Source organism: Carex rostrata, chromosome 13, assembly GCF_964058835.1.
Source record: "Carex rostrata chromosome 13, lpCarRost1.2, whole genome shotgun sequence".
NCBI classification, from domain to species: Eukaryota; Viridiplantae; Streptophyta; class Magnoliopsida; order Poales; family Cyperaceae; genus Carex; species Carex rostrata.
The window spans coordinates 1,240,350-1,246,259 of record NC_135930.1 but is presented as its reverse complement, the minus strand read 5'-3'; the positions used below and the strand labels follow the sequence as shown (position 1 = coordinate 1,246,259).

General features: G+C 35.7%; 1 long non-coding RNA gene across 3 annotated transcripts; it reads right to left on the bottom strand.

The window, feature by feature from the left end:
- Positions 1 to 399: 399 nt before the first annotated feature.
- On the bottom strand, positions 400 to 4,500 carry LOC144564461 (uncharacterized). 3 transcript variants are annotated; one of them, XR_013514635.1, is made up of 7 exons: positions 3,960 to 4,499; positions 3,534 to 3,640; positions 3,078 to 3,146; positions 2,434 to 2,561; positions 1,835 to 1,879; positions 985 to 1,420; positions 400 to 719 (listed from the first exon to the last, which is right to left on the bottom strand). It is a non-coding gene; the product is annotated as an uncharacterized LOC144564461 (long non-coding RNA). The 3 variants fall into 3 exon arrangements; XR_013514634.1 differs by having other exon boundaries at positions 400 to 1,420; positions 3,956 to 4,500; XR_013514633.1 differs by having other exon boundaries at positions 400 to 1,420.
- Positions 4,501 to 5,910: the final 1,410 nt, after the last annotated feature.

Sequence of the window (5,910 nt, the reverse complement as noted above, 5' to 3'; positions counted from 1 at the left end):
TAGCCACAATCCAGCCCGATCCAAATTTGGGCCACGGTCCGGGTTCAAACCACGGGTGGTTCGATCAGATTCTGGACCGGACTGTCCATTTCATTACACTAGCGTGGGGGTGCATGGTTCAGGTGAAGTTAATTCTCAGTGAAACTCATTGCATTGTAATACTAAACACTACAACAATGATCCATGAATTCATATCACCCAAGGTAACAGCATATTTATGTTTAGATCCGGATCGTCCAATCAAAATCCACATGAATATTAAAATAGCCCGCATTCCACCTTGGATCGGATTGATCCGGATTCTAATCATATGGTCTGTATCTAAACATAAATATTTTTGTTACCTCAGAGGATATGGACTCCAGCAATAACCACAATTTTTTCCTTGCCCTAAAAAGAATCAATGTTTCCTTTCTGGAAAATTAAACCAAGCAAGTAAATTCCAATGTTACTTCAAGCTTTGCATAAATCAGAAAGCAACTTAGTTGGGATTGAAATTCTAAAGGATGTCTACATTCTACGAGCTAGGGCAACATTCTTACATTATTTTTTATCATCTATATACCGTCAAGTGGACAAATATGCAAAAGACAAGAAAAAAAGCCAACTTGACAAGAAATTAGTACCTCCCATTATGTATCTCGGGTAATGAATCCTCAACAAGGGCAGGTCTCACGTAGTTGTTTTGGTGAGCAACAATGGCGTCGCGGCCCAAAAAACTAATAAAAACAATTGAGAAAATGAAGAATCAGCTGTCTATAAATCCTAAATGTTGAGACGGGTGCTGGCAGTCAAAAAAGACTGGTTAAAAGCTTTGAATTTCAGGACTGACTGAAAAGTCAGGTCAGGTAAGGTCAACTCAACCCAACTAAAACCTACTTGAGGGTTGGGCATGGATATCAGACAAAGCTTGACCCACTGACACCGCCAATTGAGATTAGACCACAACATTTATAGACAAATTTGGAGAGAGCAGCCCTTTACCAATCTAGTTCAGCTGCAAAGTTAACTCCCCTTGTCCTATGAGGTAAAAACTGGAGGATGCAAGACACCAGGTCTCCAATAATAGCTCTCTCCATGTCTTTGCACAAAAAAAACGGCCACGTTGGCTATGTTTGACTACCGTGATGACATTAACTTTCCAAAGCATACCAAGGATTTTATGGTAGATATCACCAAGAAGATTATCAAGCTCTCTTGTCCTTGGGGTATGATAGAAATACTTTTTCTGCTCACCATCTTCTGAAAACTGAGCATAAATTTATGTCACCATATTGAAAGAATTGGATACAAGTATATTAAAATAGTGATGTACTGCAAATTCAAAGTTCTGAAGCGTTGCTAGTGTTTCCTCACTCAGCTTTTCGTCAAAAATGCACATCAACTAACCCGAAGCATACAAAAGTTAACTGAACAGCAACTGCAAAATTGAAAATCAAGAAAATAATTTAATGCTGAACTAATAAAGAACAACAAGATTTGAATGATTAAAAACTCTTCAAGAAAAGCATGGTTAAAAACTCTTCAAGAAAATTTATATTTAAAACTTCTTCTTTTTTTAAAGCCTTTGCAAAGGCTGCGAAGTCGTGAAGGGGAATCGAACTCTCGGCCATTGGGTAACCAATAATCCTAGGACCAACTGTGGCATTTTTATCAAATTTTTGGGACAGATATTGGTAGCAGGTTGGTTTTGTTCAAATCACCGTAAGAAATGCAAGTTCTGCAAAGTTCAAAACTGTAAACACTCAAACAAAAATAACCCAGGCAACTCTTTTCTGGTGGCTTTATTCATAATACAAGAGCTTTCACAAAAAGATTCAAGAAAAATACATACCAGATCAAATACATAAGCTAGCTCTGTTGTAATAGAGGAATTTGCCTGGCAGAAGAAGAAATAAAATAGAAGTAATTATTTTTTAAATGAAAAGTGTTATTCTAATTACAACTCAGAATGCAGGGGGGGAGAACAATTACATAATACTATTCTAAAAAAAAAAAAAAGTGCAAAATACTATTCTAAACCAGAAATTTTCTGATATAAGTAATCAATATTACCCTTCTTTGGCTCTTCCAATACCCATATGACTTGGGTGTTTGTCCATTTGAAAAATTTGCAATGCTTCATATGCAGCAGAATCAAGTTTTAGATACTTATCTCTATGCCGCTATTAAGGATTACATTTTTAAACCATTCAATAGAGAATGGAGAATTTTGTTTATTAACATGTCAGAATTTGACTAGTACACATTTCCAAAGGAAACAACCACACTTTAGAAAACTTTGTAAAAGCACATTGATGGTTGATAACATAAAAGAACCCAAAGCTGACAGCAGCAGTAATTGGGTGTTAAAAAAACCAAAGTACGGCCTTTAGTAATTCCGTATAAAATTAACCCATTAGGCCTCATATTGGGGAAGCAAAAACATTTTACCCCAAAGCTGACGGAAGGCCTTTAGTACTTGGGGTCGGTCGGTCAGTACCATACCAACACATTGCTTCGTCATATGTTAGCCTTGGGAAAGAGTTTGGTAGATGTACTCTTTTTGTCTCTTGAAAAACCTGACAAATATGAGATGTTATTGTTCTAATAGCTAGAAGCTTAGTATATATACAGATTTGGATACCCTATCACACTGGTTAGTCTATACAAGTACATTCCTACATTTGATATTTCCAAGTTACTTATAAGGCTGATACTGGAGTGTTCAAACGGAATCGAGCACACAAAACTTAAACGGGTTGTTAAGAAAGAGGCTTCTGCATAGTACACCCAAATAATCACATTTTTACAGTTAAGATCCTATAACTTAATTGTGTTGCTTACCAAATAATCACATTTTTTCCAACCAACTTATATAAACATGGGGTCAAAATTGCCAACATCTACAGATCATAAAACCCTTTCCATAGACTAAGGATTGGGTGCTGCACATGTATTGTATGAACAATAAAATCTGACAGAAGTTGGTCTTATAGTTCAAATAAGAGATACATTAGTGTTAAGCTGTCAATAACAAATGTGATAAAATATCAAAATATATGATGCATTTTAGAAAAAAGAAAATAACACACTACCTCGACAAAATCATGTTTGTCTTCCAGATAATGCCTCATAATCTTAACTACAAGTCTAGCACACGAAACCTAAACACAAGTTTTTCAAGCCATTATCTTCAACTTGAAAAAAGAAACAAGAAGAAAAGAAAAGCAGACAAGAACGATGCCATGCCGGTATCAATACGGTTAATCTGTGAGTACTTCTTTTGCCCTTTGTTTTGTTCATTGCTTGCAGAATTGAAGTTCTAAATTCTGGCCTTGAATAGCAACATACAACTACTATTACTTCATTAACTGCCTCGACATTGTTATCTACTGGGTGACTAATATTTACCTTCTGCACTGCCTCGATATTGTTATTTGAATATTCTTCCATTCAAAAGTTTTGATTTTCTACCTATTTAAAATACATCAGCCCAGATACTAATAGGCTCAAATATTTACTGTCATTTTCAAATAATTAAACTGCACTACCTCCATGACTTTTTTCTCATAATCCTTGAGCTGTTGCGCATAAAACATGTAAGGAGAGATCCATCCAATTGTCAGAGCCAAAACGAATATTAACTGCCCTGCATTCCCTGCTTGCAAAGGATCAATAAAAATATAACACACGACTACACAAGAGAATTTTATACATTTGCCAAGACTTGATGGAATCAGTATATTTGCCAAGTCTTGACGGAATTTTACACAAAAGAGAATTTTATACATTTGCCAGGCAAATGATCACATGACATTAGAATTATTAAAACTAGGTTTAACAATGTAATACATGATAAACAATAATCCATTAACAAATATTCAAGGTGACTAATAAGCACATTTTTTTTCTAAGTCAAAATTAAAAATGTATTTGCATATTGCAAGGTAATTTTGAAATTCAAGCAACTCACCAACCTTCCTCCTTGAACAGAAGAAAGTGTCAGAATAATGACTGTTGGTAGCAAATGAAGTTCCCCACCAGGTTTTGGACCAACTGGTACTGCACTAATTAATTGAGCGATTCAACCAAAAAGAAATGCATATATGCGCCCCAGTTAAATTAAATATCTATAAAACAAGAAAAGGCTTCAGCACTTATGAAAAAGCTAATTAATTTGATATCTATCAGACAACCTAAAGAAAAAGCTTAGCACAAATTCTCAGTTCAGAAAAAAAGGTTCCCAATCACCACTTAGCACTAATGATAATGTTCCCGGCTGAGCCATCAGGTGTTGTAACCCAAGTCAGAGTATCATTGTTGTTAGTTGGATAAACTCCATCACTAATGATAATGTTCGCTCAGAAAATTAAAAAAAGATATACTATAAATGATCAATTTCAATAGATTACAAGATTAAACAACAGGCATTGAATGCTTTTGGTACTTACTGGCATGATGCTGCTTCCGGGTTCATATTGATCATACTCACTGATACAGCATTGAATCAACAAGTTCATTCACACGAATTGCGCTAAGTTTAATAAACATAAAGTTAAAGAGTGAAGCTTACTGAGCTTACCAAGTTCTACTTGTCCACTGTTCAGTAATTTTTTCAATTATGCAAATGAAACAAACATCTAACTAGAAAGAAACTGAATTGGCAAAAGAAGAAATTTTAACTAAATAATGATCAAATTTGACCAAAACAAGATGCAAATTTGGGGAAATGAAGGAATAGCTGGAACAAAATCAGTTTGTAATATTGTGCTAAGGTCACTGAAATCATTAAAATTATGCGCTGAGGATGAATAAGTGACTACATAAATTGAGTGATTCAACCAGGTTTCGGACCAACTGGTACTGCACTAATTAATTGAGTGATTCAACCAGGTTTCAGACCAACTGGTACTGCACTGATTAATTGAGTGATTCAACCAGAAAGAAACGCATACCCAAGTTCAGAGAGTTTGGGTATATATGATAATTACAAATAGTTACTGAGTTGTGCTTCAAGACTATATCAAACCTTCTCACTTCAGACATGTTTACAAGATAGACCCTTTGTATTTATTGCAAAGGAGTGCAGAACTAACATCTATTGTCTTTTTAAAATAGTAACATAGTTCCATAGCAATGTAGTATGCCAGGAACTAGTACTAATGTACAAAATTCATTGCTAAAAGTTTACATGACAGCTTGATGGTAGTAAATTGAGGATTTGTTTTGATTAATTCAGCCTAATAACAAGATTGCCTGAGACTCTGGATTTCCAATTAGTTGTAGTGATGGGCTAAAATTAGATTTTATCTGGGACATGGTACCATTCATTTCAGTACGATAAACCTTGAGCTTTACCTTTGTTGAGACTGCGTACTTAACAAGCATATGTTTGTGAACCATGCATTTTCTGGATACATAGTCACCACCTATAGAACGAAGATAAAAAGGCCCAAAAGTTTAGATCCAATTCTGAAATAATTTGATTAAAAAGGTGTTATTAGGAATAGTTATCAGATGCACCGTGTAAAGGAGGTTTCCCATAGCCTTAATTTCTACACCAATCTAACAGAATAGTTGAAGAAATTAAAACCGCGAAGTATTGTGAAGCACCTTATTATTTTAATGTGTGTATCTAATTTCAGGTCAAAATAGATAACTAAGAGAGAGACAACGCACCACCACGAGAGAAGGTACCTGGCCGAAGAACCTCGCTTTTCTTCTGAGAAGGCATCTTGCCTGAATCTCACCTCGCCTCGCCTGACCACACATTGCACGTCCACATCTGGCCAGCGATCGGCTGAACCGGCCCCACCTAAAGTGCGGGAAATACTCTTAGAGTGCGGGAGAGGAATTGAAATTTTGGAGGGAGGGAAAAACGCAAATTTTAGGGGTTTGGCGCTATCGTATGGAGAGAGTACGGAGAGG